We start from the raw sequence: 16,604 nt of genomic DNA, 5'->3' as shown, positions 1-16,604 counted from the left end.
GGTTAAACAATGCGTTTTTCATAGCCGGTGCCATCGCTAAGGAGAACCACTTGAGGATTGATTGTTATTTAATTATCAACACTTTTAAAAGCATCATGTGCTATGGCAACGAATCAATTGTTTTGTGTTCGCCATCTGGGTGTGAAACCCTTTTAAGTGCTTTTTGACGTGAGAAATCGAGAGACACGATGAACACCCCAACAGGACATTCCAGGAGCATCCAAATAGTGGCCTTAAACTAAACAACTATCACGAAAACATGTGTAATCAATCTGATAGTATTTATGACCGACCAGCAACTCAACCATTACCACTTCTACGGACAACATTCTGAGGCTAATGACAGTGGTTGGGGTGGAGATTTAAACCAGAAACCATCTGTTACAAAAACAACATACAGAGCAGCTGATGGTGAGCTGGACGAGGAAAACGTAGCCACAATCTGGGTTAATTACAAAAAAAGGGAAAAGGAAAAAAAGAGTACCATAATGTGAATCACGTGCGTAACCATGAATGTGGCGGTGGTTCTGTGGAGTGCCGCAGCTTACCACCAATCAATCTGTTAGAAAATGGTAAGCTGATTGGTTTCATTCATGCAGTGCCGGTTTTTGACCATTGGTTTCCCATATTTGGTTTGGTCGTTGCGGATAATTATCCGCTCGGAGGGAGATGATTGCGGTGCATGTCCGTCTGTTGTGTTCATCATTGTGTTGGGGTCATGTGGAGGGGTTCTCGTATTTTATGGTTTCAGACCCCAGGGGAATGTTATCGAAAGATTTATTCATTTTTAAAGCATTAAAAATAGAATGCTATTTTCAAGCACTTTGAAAGAACCTTTCCATTATTGAAATCGTCCGTATCTTTTTCTCGAATCTGTAGATTTTTATTAAATCAAAAAAGCGCGATAATATTCAATTGTTATACTTTGTTAAATTTTCGAATAAAAGGCGTATGTTTTGTAATTGACAAAACGTTTGAAATTATTACTTCTTCAAACATTTTTCTAAACCATCATAAACGGCAAGCACGAATTTCTACAGCATTCCTTGAGCATATTAATCCAGACATATTGGATTAGTCTTTAACGCTGGTAAATTTTTGCTTATCGTTGTTATTGGGATAAATGTCGATAGTATAAATAAGCATAATTGGTTAGGCGTTGAGCTTAATGATTTCCTTTAAAACAACAAACTAGTGACCTTTTTTTAAACTCTAAACTCAACGCAAAGAAATGTTCCTGTCATTTTCAGGAATGATCTTGAAAATACAGCATAAAGCATTTTGATTTTGGACACCTAATGAAATTTGGACCTAATGAAGACATAATAACTTGAAACCGGAAGAAGAGTTACATTTTTCAATCGTTTTCTTCTTCGAACATTCTGAAAATCTATAAACAGTACCTTCCCTGATAGCTGGACATCCCTGGATCAATGTTAATGAATTTCAGCGCTAAATGCTCTGTTGTGTTATATTTTTAAGATAAACTAGAGAGAATAAACTAGTGTATAATTGGCCTCCGACATAGACTGTCGGGACCAAAAACAAAACTAACTAACTTGCATTATCTATGAATGTTGCATTTTACCAGAGTCAGTTAAATCTCAATTGGTTGAATTCAAATACAAAATGACTGAAAAAAGAATCTGCTGTTCTGCTGTTGTAACAAACACACTGAAAAGTAAAAGTTGTGTAGCAAAGTGTCGTCACCAACCAGACAAACCTGACCAGCAGACCAACGTGGTAGAGATATGTACAAGACTGTTGCACACGAAAAGTTTACAATAGCTCAAACCCAAAACGCCCCATTCACGACACTAGGCGGATGGCACGAAGTTCATTAAACAAATATAGAAAAGTTTGAAAATGAATGTTCTGGCGGTTAAACCGAAACAGCAACACTATATCGTGGTGGTGGTGGTGGTTCGTCGTGGCTTTTAGGGCAGGGGAGCGGGGACGAAAGTTTCCTCAAAAAGCCAAAAATACCACGGACAGTGTTTGTTAAAAGTCGGTTTTTCGGGTGGATACCTAACCGTAACCATTGCCTAAGCCAAGCAGGCAGCCTATCTCTCGTGTTCATTTTGGGTTGCGTTGCATATGAGGGATTGATAAGAAAGAGAGAGAGGGAGAGAGAGAAAGAGAGAGAGAGAGAGCGTGAGAAAGAGAGAAGAAGTACGGTAACATAAATGACAAAACTTTGTCCAAAAAACCAACACTCCGTTCCGCGAGCGCTTGTGGCATCTGCGGGTTGTTGTGCTTTGCTTAGGCTCCTCTCAGCCCTGCTCCTGCCCTGTGTCCATCGTCGAGTGTCGTCGTGCAGTGTATAGTTTTGGGTAAATAATTTACACATAGTTCTCTGGCAGCCCAGGGGGGTAGCGCCACCACTAAGCGGCCATCTGGTTCATGGATCACGATTAAAAGGGTGCCCCCAAAACGAGAAAGAGAGAGCGTCCATAGCGGCCTCGTGTGTGTGTATGTGTGGCCGAGTGTTCCTGGCCCTGGGTTCAGGGTGTTGGTCGCAGTTAGCACCCGAGGCCTGGTTTTATCAAAAGTCATAAAATAAATTTAATGCCCACTTTTCCGTGGGCTTAAGCGTGAATTGCTTGGTGCTTGGTGCTTCGTGGTGTGTGCTTGGTTTGGCACACTGCGGCCTGTCCCCTGCTGCTGCTGGTGTGGTAGTTTGTTTCGTTCCGATTGCCGTGCTACACCGTGGCCGAAATGGATACTACTTGACGCCGCTGGCTGGCTGGCTGACCGTTGGTGGCAGTTTACTAGGAACGGATATTAGGCGCTCTTTATGGGCACTGCTGCTTTTGCTGCTCGCTTCTCTTCATCTCCTCCAGCAGGTAGGTAATGTAATTTTAATTCTACAACTCGCCGTGGTATTGGGCAGCACAACGGCACACTACCTCATTATAATAGTCGCCTCCGGGTGGCGGCTCTCTGCTGCTGCACTGTGCCCCTTTTGTGCGAAACCTTCTGCGAACTGCTGGCTTCAGATGGCCAGGCTTGTGGCGAAGCGAAATGTTTTCATACACCAACGTCATCAGGCTTACAGATGGGCCCCTCCCCCCCCCCCTTTTCCATCCCTTTCTCCTTCTGGTATGAACTTCTTGTGAACCCTTTAAGTAGCAATCACCTCGGGCAACGGTAAGCGACCGCTGAAGAATGTGTTTCTCCGCCACTCCGCTATGTTCTGCCTTACTATATTAGTCCCCATGTGTGCGTGTGTTAGTATGTCACCCACCTCTCGGGAGGACAGGTTGGAAAGCGGGGATCGCGCTGGATTGCGCTAGCAGGAATTATAATTTCAAATGGCAAATAGTTTTCCAACCAACGAGTCGAGCGCCATTGTCGTGCGATAGGCACCGTTAGGAAGCCGGGTTGCTTGGACTATTTATTATCGAGGCAGGCTCTTGTGGCGCACTTGGTGCTTGGTGCTTGGTCGTACGTGGTAAGGCAACAAGAGAGCATATTGGCATTCATAGGCCCCTCTTGCTCCGGTAAGAGCATCGGCAACTGATTCTCCGTGGCCGAGGGAACGGTATCAGCATAAAAGCTTAAGCAGCTTGCAACCCTCAAGGTAACAGTGCTCGGCAGCGGCAACAACAAGCATGCTACCGACGATCATGCTGCAATTTGTAGCGCTGGCAAATGAATTACATTTTCCCTGGCGCTGTTGCTGCTGCTGATCAGTGCGCGCATCTCCTGCGGCGGCTCCAGGGAAAGCACAATTTATGAAAGTATAATGCCTATCGCCATTTTCGCTAGCTCGACTAGAGCTCCACTAGAGCGATGCTGAGTTAACGATTGGACCGATTCGCATGAAAAGCTACATGCACTGGCCCGGTAAGGGGAAATGAAATTAATCATATTTTGGTTACAACCACCACACCCCCTACGGTGCATGGTGAGGACTTTGCGGAAAACGATAAATGAATTGAATTGCTTTGAACCCGTGACTACATTGTATGTGGAATGCGTGGTGCTAGTCGTTCGAGGAATTAAATGAGGTCTCCCCTTTCTCCTATTATGTATGCTAATGCCAAATCATTTGGAGTACATAAAACTGGATTGCGGTTTCGAAATTCGTTTTTGTTGGGATAGAAAGGATGCCAATGGGCGCTTCTGAAATGATGCTAAGTAGAAGTTTATGAGAGACGTTTTCCAATTTTGAGTCCGTATCGGCTGCTGACATCATTGCGTGTGGGTGCCAGTTGCGTCAGTTTACTAATATCCCATTAAGATCGAACCCTTTCGAACTTCGAAATGAATCAATTGAATGTGATGTTGGGATTGAAAATGGGGGTTTAAGAAAATTGGGCTTATCAGTTGAGAAACATGCAAGAAGCAATGAAATTCTAGTACTACTCGGCAGTATTTCAGGGATTGACGTGCCTGTGATTTGATTTGTGTTCAACAAATGTAATGCCATATTAAATTCATATGTTAATTTGGATCCAAAACAAGCTTATTACTAAGACTTTTCGGTCGAAACCGTTCAACGTTTTTTAGTCTCTTAATAGATTTTGTTTAGGAAGGTCCGTGAGATAGGAACTGGTAGAGATTGGAAAAGTTATGTTGAAGATAAAAAAGCAAGCGTTACATAATATTAAAAAAAAAATCAAAATATTTTTATTGAACGTGTTTCAATTTTTATTGCACGTGGTTCATGAAATATTGACGGGGTTATAGGGCTTACAATGTAAAAACTTATATAATGTACCACATTTCGAAATGTTCAGTCTTGCATTTTCGGTGCTACGATGGGCATCGAAAATGCAAACGTAGGTTTTTGGAAAATCCACTTCAAAACAGCGAAATGGATTGAGTCAATTATTTATTGCCATACTCATGAAAGGATCAGCTTGAGCGGATTTTTGAAAATTTTCTATAATAATAGATATGATACCTCACAATTACCAATAATTAATATCATTGGTTCTAAGCAAACCACGAATTACGACCATTCAATGATCACTTATACCATCGAGATTCGCCGTTTGAGTAACAATGGTATAAATATTATAATATTTACACCACGTTTCCACAAACTTTCGAAACATCATCCGTGTCATGTCCTGCGTAAAAATAAAATTTTGCTGAGTTCGCTTCAGTCGCGTCCTGTCGTGTTGATCACTTCGTCCAAAAATGGCATGTTTGCTTTTCCAGGTTAAGGTGAGGGAGAGTGGCTAAGGCCGGAGCAGCGTGTGGCAGTGTGTTAATGGTGTTGTTGTTTTCGAGTAGATAACACCAGCTTAAACCAGGAAGCGATCTGCAAGATTGGGTGGATTTTGTGGAGCCGATTTGTACCGAACGAACTTAGGCACGCGGTACGTTCGTACGCTAATACCTTGCCCTGGTTACCTTGAACTCGCCTGGATGGATGTTATTATTTTTGGTGAAACTTGCGAAAATGGTTTTTTGTTCTCTCTCTCTCTCCCTCTCTCAATCCCTCTCTTTGGCAAACACGAATGAAATGAGCAGGCCATGAACCGGGCTAACCTTAACCGGACGAAAAGAGCTGATAAGTAAGCAACGGCATGGAAGTGACAGCATGTCCTGTTGCTGGCAGTTGCGTTCAGGGACACCGAGCGCGGTTGCTTTGATTTTGTTTTGTTTATTTAGTACGCGCGGCGCACGAAATGTTTTTGTTTGCTTTTGGTGCGTGAGATTTAAATAAACTCGGCGAAACAGATGCTAAACATGGCAGCAGAGCGCTGAACCAACAGAATTAGTATTCTAGAAATGAGAACATCTATATACTACATCAGAGCGTAGATCGTTTAAACACCTGATTAAATTTCATATTCTTTGTTTGGGGAGCATGATGCCATTGCGCTAAATCAGTACAGCGTATAAATAGAGAGAATATGTTTATGGGAGAACACGGTAATAAGCATATAGTGAAATGAGACAACCTTGCACAAATATTGTATTATGTAGATCATGTCAAATGAAAATTAACTCCGGTCATTTAACACCGGGTATAAATATTATCAGTGTGATGGGAGGCATCAGTCGAAAAGTTTATATCTTTTATTTCTTGCGTCTTTTCATAACCGATGTAAAAAAAATAAACAGCTGGCATTCGTTGCTTTCCTTCTCGCTGGAGGAGCAAGACATGAATTCTTTGTCATGTCACATGTTTCAATTACATATCATTAACCACAGCTGCAGCTGGTCTACAAATGAGAACAAATTGTAACAACTGTTCGCACTTCTGACTGTAATATTGCGCCGAAAGAAAACTCTTCTCTTTCGTCCATAAAATGGAGATGATGACGAGAAACAAATAAAAAAGAATAGCATCCGCCATGGAATGTTATTGATAGGCCGCAAGCTTTGGTTACCCCCAAATTGTATAGGTAAACCGAGTAGCAACACATTCTTTCGATCGAAATAGCTTCGGAGACATCTGAGGGTTTTGATGTTTATTATGTGTTTATTATCAGCACCATCAACGATGAACTTCGCGCGCTTTGATCGAGCATAATAAACACATGCTGGCTGAAGCTTTGTAAGTTACTGCCAAGTGACGGCCTTTTTGCGAGCAATAGGAAACAACATAACATCGAAACGATTGTGAGCTACCATTTGTTCCGTGTCACCTACGGTTACCTACACAACAGTAATCGCTTTTGGCAACATGTTGTTAAACGCCATGGAGGGTTTTAAGTACCTTGATAAAGTACATGACTTGAAAGAAATGAAGGAAACAGGGAAGACGTTTCGAAGTTATTTTCCCGGTTCTTAGGTAACTGCATTTTACGCTGCTATCACACAAAATTTGCTTTATCGTTTTAGCCCAAAATGGCGGAAACAAACAAGGGAAATATAGAATAACTTTGTATTTGATATGTTAGATAATATTCTAAACATATTAACGCCTAGCGTCCACGTAAATGAACGATAATTAATGAAAAAATAATATCAACGTTGGGCTGCTCAATTTGTGTAACTGTTGTACAATGGAAGCGCATGGTTTTTTTTACTTTTGATGGAGGCGCATGGTCTCTCGATGGAGTCGCATGGTGTGTGGATGGAGACGCATGGTAAAAATAAAAAATGAGCGAAAAAAATGGAAGAATGTTGTGTAGGTACAAGACCGAGCCATTTCTGTAGATCTTAAATTAGTGTTTTCAATACAAAACTAAATTAACAAAATGATCATGAAAAAGTTTAATATATTTTGAATGATAGATTTTTTAACACAAAATTCAATTGAAAGAACACTCAATTCAAACGTAATTTAACTAGTTCCTTTCATCTGTTAATTTGGCATCGTCTGTATGCAATCAATTCAGTTGTGTTAATTTACACCGATTTGCGAAGAGTTGAAGAAATCCATAAAACAGTCTATTATAACGCTCTCTGCCCTTGTACACAGGAAGTTAATTCCACACACACACACACACACACACACACATACACACACACACACACACACACACACACACACACACACACACACACACACACACACACACAGCAAGTTAACTGCTTCAATCACTTTCCACCTCCGTTGATAACCAACCAGCGCGTGGTGAAGCGGTGGTTGTGATTAAGCTTTCCATAACCACGTATCACTGTTCACTCACGTGAAGAGGGCTAATTGAACTTTTATCATACCGACCGTGCCCCGATGAGATTCGCGTACCCATCGAGCGTCACATTCTGCCCTGCAGCTCCCTTCCCTGGTATTTTGTATGGAAAAGCAATTACCTGCTCTGTACGCTTACCGACCCGTACCGTTTATTATCCAATTTTCGATCGTTGCTGCTATTTCTGCCACTGAACAACACTATTCGAGTGAAAAATTTGAATCCACTTCATTCACGATAAAGCTAGTAAAATGGGATTTTTTTACGCCGGATAAAACCGACCATCAACCAGCTTCCGGGCCCCCCGGGGTGGTGGTAGATAATTTGAAAGCATAAAGGAGCAACAATGCTGCTCTCAATTTCATGCACCACCATCTTCATTTCCTTATCGGGGCGGGGGACCATGCGCACGAAACCGTGGAGTCTCTGCACATATCCTTGAGGCGATAAGGATGAGCACATAAACAGAGAGGACAGAAATCAAATTACTTACAAAAATACACCGCCGTCGAGGAAATGCGCAGTAATACAATTACAAATTAAAGTGTATCTCGAATGCAGTGCTGCAAGTGATGCACCGGTCGTAGCGGCGGTGGCGATACAATTTTGCATAAATAACACCAACAACGTAAATGTTTGTGTGTCGAATGCAATTATATTTCCGCGGCCGAAGCGGCAGGGAAGTTAAACATTGAATGCACACGATCCAATAAAAAAGAGAAATGTAAATCATTTCACTCATACACCAAGGTGTCCGCTGAATGCAAACGAAAGTGCAATATACCCGGAGGCGTAGTTTTATGCGTCAAAATCGTACCGCACTCGTCACGGTTGCACCCGTGCACTCGCGGCCGCAAACGCCTGGATTGACGAAGGTCAAAGGTGCTTAATTTATTCATTCAATTTTTACAAAATTTATTTTCCATGTCACAACATGATTGGACTGTGCAGGACACGAATCCATCCATCCAGCGCTGAATCCACTCCGCCGGAATGGTCGAAGCCAGGAATGGATATAAAAAACAAAACGCGAAGCTTCACAGTTTTTAGACATACAGAAGTGACAGGACAGCGAACACAAATAAAACGTTGACACAGCGCAATTGACACTCTGACAGTATTGTGTGCTATGGTTGGTCAACGCCAGGTTCAGTTATCTCTAGTACAAATCGCATCGTCCGTATGGGAGGGTCATCTTTCACTGTCGGACCGTTGGTACAGTTGGTCATGGTCTAATTCTTCCCTAGTCTTTGTTTAGTAATCGTTCACTACGCGCACTACGCAGCTGTGTGATTTCGTGAGGTTTTTTGGGATTTTTCTGCTGCATATCAGTTCCCCGAGTTCTATTCACGGTAATAAGAGAAGGAGGTTTAGGTAACTAAAATTTATGTTTGGTGAAGAAACTGATGAACTTCATTCTTTTATCAGAATGTAATATTAAACTATCAGGTCTCTAAATTAGTTCTTTCATGCCAACGAGTTTGGGTCAGTTTCGTACGTTTATGTGTTATAACGTCTTAAAGTATGACTAAATACTGTTAAAAGGCAATACGTAACTGTTCACTATGCACATATTAACTCACTGCACATATTAACTATATCTTTTTTTTCTCGAATGAAAAATTGTTGGTTAAAATATGTGATCAATATGTTACTATGGGCCCTATTGCGAGTGTCTTGTCTTGCAAACGAGACTGCCTTACTACTGCTGAAAAAACTTAGCAGTCTTGCATAGCTTTTATGAATGAATTTGTGATTTTTTACAGCCTGAGTTCAAATCAAATACTAATACTACCAAATTAATCACCAACACCACTGAAAACCAACATCCTTCGGTCCAATGGCAACGAGACTTTCAGTCTCGTTTTCAAGACTCAGAGTCTGGTAGGTTTTGGCAACAGACTCTGAGTCTTGAAAACGAGACTGAAAATGGTATATTTTTTCGTTTTGGTCGTAGTTGCCATTGTAGCGAAAGATGTTGGATTTTGGTGGTGTTGGTGATTAATTTGTTAGTATTAGTATTTGTTTTGAAATCAGGCTGTAAAAAATCACAAATTCATTCATAAAAGCTATGCAAGACTGCTAAGTTTTTTCAGCAGTAGTAAGGCAGTCTCGTTTGCAAGACAAGACACTCGCAATAGGGCCCTATATAAAAAAATTTGTGACAGCTGGCTTCAAATGATTGATACCAGAGATTTTTACGTTACGGAGACACAAAACTCTCGGCCCAACCCCGATGAAATCCCGAAAAAATGAAACAAACTAAAATTTTAACAGTGTACTGCACCAAAATCCTCTGGAAAACTAGACACATTATTGATGGAGAATGTTATCGTCAATAATGAATCCATTTGAAGCAAGCAGTGGATGTTTTAGTTTAGAAAATAAATAGGTTTTGTTGTAGCAAAAAATTGAAAAAACTAATTCAGGGACCTAATAAATCTTTTCGAGAGTACTTGGTCTTATTACGGGGCAAAATGGATGGAAACTACGTCTATTTCATTTAATTTTTAATGGCGCATCTGCAATAATGTACTTTTTTCAGTAGCCATCGTAGCTTTCTGCTGGATTATTTACAATGTTCAAATTGACATTAAAACATTTAACTTACATATTTATTTTAAAAAAATCGGTTTCAATATTGTAACCGTTCAATCGTTTTGTTAAATATTGCACAGCTGGAAAACAGTGTGCTGATTAGGAGAATTCTAAAAATTTCAGTTTAATAGTTTTGACGCTATGATGCGCATGGACTTTGAACACAGACGTAAATTTGGGGAAAACCGCTCCAAAATATCCAGATGCAATCCAACGACAAATACAAGCCAAAATAGGTACAGCAGCTGGGAATAAATTTATTTATTCTAAGCTTATTGAGCAACAAAGCTTTCAGCCTTTTCGAATTATTTAATCTGGATAAACTTTCGCAGCACTTTGGATTAGATTCTAAAACTTTACTAACTAAGATGAGTTCTCGAGCCTCGAACCTGGTGCATCAGTGGTGTAGATCGATCAAATCAATCAACCCCGATTCCGTTTCCGTGATGCGTGATTTGCGATACGGAGAGCCGGTTTTTACGCTCCAAATCCGTGGTGCAACAGACATTAATTCCAGCAACAGCACAGAGTCCGGGGATGATCTGAAAGATATGCGGACAACTATGGGACATCGATCTGGCTGGCTCACTGTCGCCTGTGTCGGAGGAAACAACGACGAGAAGAACGAGAAACAAAAAAGAACGCCGAACGCTGCTGCGTTGCTTGGATGGTTGGTTGGTTGGTTGGTTGGGGAACAAAATGATGCATGATGACTCTACATGATAGCATGATGCATGACACTAGAACAAAGTATCGGGACCAGGATCTGATAGGACGATGACGACAACGCGATGCTTGTGCCCCCTTCCTTCCCTCTGCTCCAGCCCCTTTTGCCATTACGCGCCTAGGCGACAAATGCACATGCATGCCAGGAAGATACACTCTGATACACTTTGCTCCAGCAAGAGGGTAAGAGGTTCGTTTGCATGACTAGAGCATGGCGTTGCTGGTACCAGGAATTTCGAGCTGCGAGCCATTGTTAATCTGGCGTGGCCTAGGCGTGCTGGTGTTACTAGCGTGCGACTACACACACACACACGCGACACAAACGCCAACAGAGAAGCTCTGGAGGAAAGAAAAAAAAAGGAACAGTTTCGAAGTCATTCCCGATTGAGCAGCAACGAACAGCGCTTGTGTGGTACCGATTTATCAATGTCATCTCCTCGGAGTGACGGCTTCGTGGGGTGTTCAGGGCCCAACCGATGTCGCAGGCAAAAAAAGAAAATGAGAAAAAAGACCAACATGCGCGGCCAGCATAGGAGAACGCATTTTTTCATCATAATTCTCTTTCTCCTCCCCTCCCCTCCCTTCCGCACGCACGGCACGTTGATTGAATTGCACCAGTGTGCAGCCCGTCAGCGATTGAGCCGTCGAGGAACCGGAAAGTTGGACACTTTTAACCACCATCCGCCAGAGCCGGAGTTATGACGATGGGTTTTGAGCCAGTCGTCGGAGCACTATCGCCGCTGAATTCCGGTGGTCCATGCATCGGGTCCATGCGCGCGTAGATCGTGGCAAATGAACTTCCCGTGCGCTGTGGCAAATGGAGTAGAATCTCTGCCTAGAAAGGATTCTCGCAGAGCGCGAGATCCTGAAAGGATCGCTTTGCACGCTTTGCATCATTCAGGGAATCGTAGAAAAAAGACTCGCCGCATTCAAGATTAATGGGCCTTAAATGGTGCCGTTTGGAAGGAACAAAGTGCGATTCCAATTGATGTCAGTGAGTAAGGGGTTGTGTGTATGAAGAGAGTAATGCGATGCCGAATGAGATGCTTGGAAATGACGAAATGATATGCTGCACATCGTAGTGACGGTTGCATCATCGTTCGTTGCAGTGTGAAACAGACCACAGGACACGAGAGCGCATGACACTGCCTTTTTGTGATTGTGTGAATCTGATTCTATGCCAACGAAAAGTGAAGTCAAATTGTCGTTTCTTTGAACTACACGCTAAATTAGCTGCTGTTGAAGGTTTGAAGTGTCAAATGCGAGTGTATCAGCTACACCAGTGTTGAACATGGATAGTGTGTCGTTAAGTACCATGAAAAGTGTTAAATAACGGTCTAAAATAACGCGTTCTTGGCTTTGCAACTAGACTAGTGACTGAAACTCTGTGGAGGTCTTCCAAGTAATTGACAGTCACTGATGTAATTTGATTATTTACTAGACTATATATTTTTGGACAATCTATCTATCAATTATTTCAAGCAAAACGTGTTCCAGAAACCAAAATCCAAACAGAAAACCGGATTTAAGCGTGGGCTTACATATTGACTTTTTGTTGCTTTTCTATTTTGTTTTTTTTTATGCATACTGAATCAGAAATAAAACTAACAAAAGTATTGTTTTTTAACTCGTTATTTATGAATATTTCGACGTATGTTGCTACTTTGAAGCGTGTTTCTCAACTCCTTTTCATGATTGGTCTTCATCGAAGCGTAACACCTGCTCGATAGATGGATTTAAAATTATGAACATTGCACCTGAACTTTATTTTTCAGGTAGCACAGTCAAGATTTTATCGGATTTGATAATAATCTTTCTTCATTAGTTGTGCAAATCTCTTAGTTTTAGTCTAAATCATCATCGAACAAATCATTGCTTCTGCGAAAAGCTGCCAAAATTGAAAAATTGCAAATTTCGATAACACTCAACGGGGCTACCCAATTAACCCTCGGTTGGGCACCCGGCGTTTACCCCTTCGTTGGGCACCCGGCTACCCGGGTACCCAGCTCATGTGCATTGCATAGTTAAGTGATTGTTCCGCCGTTTTCATCAGTTTTATGGCAAAAATAGTGCACAAGAACTAATTTAAGGGTCTTGGCAAAGTGTTTTTGTTTCAAAATCAAAACAAAATGCATTAAAAAACAATAAAAACAAGGAACATAATATCATTGGGACCGCTTCACACGGTCATTCTCTACCGAGTACATCGCATAGCAAGCATTGAAATCCAAAAGTGATGTTATTTTTCTGTAATTGTTTTAATAAAATTAATTATTTCTTCGAATAAAACTGTTTTGCATCGTAAAAGGCTTTTGCACAACCCACACAATTGATACTAGTGATGCTGTCCATGGTGACCGACAAGCAAACACTTTCGTCATACCATACCATTTGTACGAATTAATGTTGCAGATGTGAAAGGTACATAATTTTTAGTAAGATAGGAATGCACAATGCGAAATAGTAATTTTGTAACACATAAGCTGTCATTTTTAAGGTATTCCTCACAAATTTACGAGCAGCTATTCATATGAAGGGACCTTCACGATTACACAATACATTCGCGCAAAGCTAACAGTGTACGGTAAAGAAGTTTCCGTGTATTTCAAAATGTATTATTTTTTAATCTGTTTTTAATCTGTAATCTGATTAGATTACTACCGGCCAAACATTTTCTGGCTGATAGACAAACATTCACGCCAGAGAAGTAGAACATTTGATTTCTTACCCGGGAGAAGAACCATACAGAATCATCACAATCGTCCAGCTACTTGTAATTAGTTTACTTGTTATTGTCGCAGAACTTCACACATATTGGAACTTAGCAAGGAACAATAATCAACAAAATCTTTTTTTCGTTATCCGCGTTGCCAATTGTTTTGTCACATTCATATAACTTTTAGAAAACAACATGTGAGGTGTGCAAAAGTATTATGAACGGCGACTACTTCATCCGCAATGGGGACAAATTTCCTAGTTATCTAATTGAAAATTGCTTGAATGCTCAAGTTGTAAGATTAGTTTTTGAACAAGTTGAAATATAGAGCATTTTTTGGTAAAATGAAGTTCCCAAATACCAAATCAACTACAGGTTATATGAATCTAAATTATCGCGGTGCCTTCCACTTCCATCAGAGCTCTCACTTGCTATATTTGTCTCTGGGGTCAACCGAAACCCCACCTTAAGTCTTTTGAATCAAAATAAGTGAATAGTTTACTCATATGTTATGAAAATGGCATTGTACAAACCATTTTTAATCAGTATGAGAAATAATTTATAGGTGAAATTGCACATAAAGGGCTGAATAATGTGTTACTTATTTTTCTCCTATTGCTATTGTTACAACGCAACAATAACTAAATTTTGAATTTATTTTCATTAAAATATTGTAGTTTACTTATTTAACAATTGATAGACCCGAGAATATTGATAAATGTTGATCAAAAGTATTATTTTGTGTTTATAAACATAGCTCATATGCATGGGCAACGCGCTGGGTACCCGGGTACCCGGGTGCCACTGGGCGTATGTTATTTTTATCGGTCCATAATTACCTTTAAATATTAGTTATCAAAACAATTCCGATGCCAATTCGGCGTGAAATGAGTTGTACTTTGGGGATCCGGAGTTTCGTGAAAAAATATTTACGGGAAGTCATTCATTTTTTCGCTGAAACTTGAAATGGATACCCGGGTACCCGGGTGCCCAACCGAGGGTTAAACTTATAATCGTACAAAAACATATCGAAGGGCTTATACAAGTATACTCTAACGAAACATACGCGGCCACCGAAAAATTGTTTCATTTTTGGAGACACGCCGTTCTATATTTGATGCCATGGAGTGAATGTTTCATTTTGATTACATATGTAAACGTTCCGTATGTTTAAATTTCTAATTTTGATGCCATGCAATGAAAAAGCAGACTTGAAAAACTATAAAAAAATAATCCTTAGACTCCTCTGGAGAGAATACTGCAATACAGATCAATACCTTTGGTGTTACTAGCAATACAAATACGAAGTTCAGAGGATCTTCAAAGTTCCGTGGATCTTAGAACATCGCAAAATTCTGCGACAACAAATCGGAGCCACACGTGTGCCACTTGACGGTGCTGGAACCGCAAACGCTGGAAATGCTGCAGCGTAATACGTCAGCGCAGCCAGCACCAGTCCTGGCACCAGTTTTCACTGCAATGTAGCTTCTTGAGCAACTACGGTAATCAGGTAAATCTAGATGCGCTTGATAAAACGGTCACGTAGAACCCATTACGGAAGTGGTAGAGGTCCGCAATACTTGCATCTTGTTACCGGATGTGTGATTTCACTAGCACATAAATGCTTGGCCGCACTTTCTTGTTTCTTCAACTGCTTGTGTCGTTGGTGTTGGTTTATTGGTTGTTCGCCTGTTGGCAGATGTCCGTTACACCTTTCCCGCAAAAACATGGGACATGTTGGTAAACTTTCGAGTATCGAGCAGACTGTCTGCAGGTACTTTGTTTTGACTAAATAAATAGTAAGTAGTCTCTGATGAGCTATAAGTTGTGCTTTAGTGTGTTTTAGTTTGTAATAGTGTGCTTTAAAGTTACAGTTTTCTAGCAGCGTTACACAGCGTTCAAGCAATGGAAAATCATGTTCTGTGTCGATAGAATGGGGTATGCGAATACAAACAGATTTTGTATGGTATGAGTTCTTCAGTTAGTATTCAAAGAAGTTTAATGGTTGAATGTTTGAATTCAATGTAATATACTGAGCCAACTTTCTATAGCCACAGAATGTTAAAAATAAGAATTTTAAACAAGTAAGGGAAGATATTATCATATTTTTGGAAATATTGATATGGGTCTTTTAGGATGCATCGGCCAAAGAAAACGAAAATAAATAAAAGTGATCAATATTATTTTGAAGGATCTACAAAATTTCGCAATTTTGTAGCGAAGGCCGTAAAAATTAATTACGTTAATGAAGGACAACTAAAATGAAACTGCTGTAAAAATCCATTAAATCGGTACTGAAATTCAAATTCCCTTTTGCGTCTCGCAGTTCGCAAGGACTCTTACATAATCCGATCAAACATGAATTAGTCTTTACAATATAAATCAAATATGCCACCAGAACAACTTGAAATTAGTAAAACTCGCAATAACACGTCAGTGGGTACGGCGACTTTGTGCTTTGTAGCTCTTCTACAGATGAAATCTGAATAAAAGTTCTGATTCAGAATATTTATTTTTTCTGGTTTTTTCAACTGTAGGTGATCTTTTTTAATAAATAGATGCTTACTTTTGGTCGTTCTGATGATTTCGCAGACAGCTGGTGTGATTTACGAAAAGAACAGAAAGATTCCTTATCTCGAGTTTTTCCACGAAAATCTCAAATGATTAGGTTGTTATGTTGTTACGGGCACAACTCAATTTTGCGTCGTAATACGATTTTAATAATTAGATGCAAGCTCCACGGACCTTTTAGTTTTCGTTTTTTTTAGTTTTCGAGCTGAATAACTTCTAAACATTTTTTTTCCATGGTCCATGGTTTTTCCAATCCATGGTTTAATACCCACAAAATTGTTTTTTTGTGAATGGCCACCGCGTAGTTTTTTGCTAAATCCATTGAAAAAGGTCTGAAGAATCATATTTCGATGGATGCATGCCCATAAAAAGCCGTAGAGCAGCATAAG

General features: G+C 40.4%; 1 protein-coding gene across 2 annotated transcripts in view; it reads right to left on the bottom strand.

The window, feature by feature from the left end:
* The window catches only part of LOC125954082 (uncharacterized), a 123,057-nt gene that overhangs the window by 46,975 nt on the left and 59,478 nt on the right, over positions 1 to 16,604 (bottom strand). The gene's annotated exons all lie outside the window — the stretch shown is intronic.

The sequence above is a fragment of the Anopheles darlingi genome, chromosome 3 (genome assembly GCF_943734745.1).
Source record: "Anopheles darlingi chromosome 3, idAnoDarlMG_H_01, whole genome shotgun sequence".
NCBI lineage: Eukaryota > Metazoa > Arthropoda > Insecta > Diptera > Culicidae > Anopheles > Anopheles darlingi.
The sequence above is the reverse complement of the archived record's forward strand: the minus strand, read 5'-3'. Positions and strand labels throughout refer to the sequence as shown.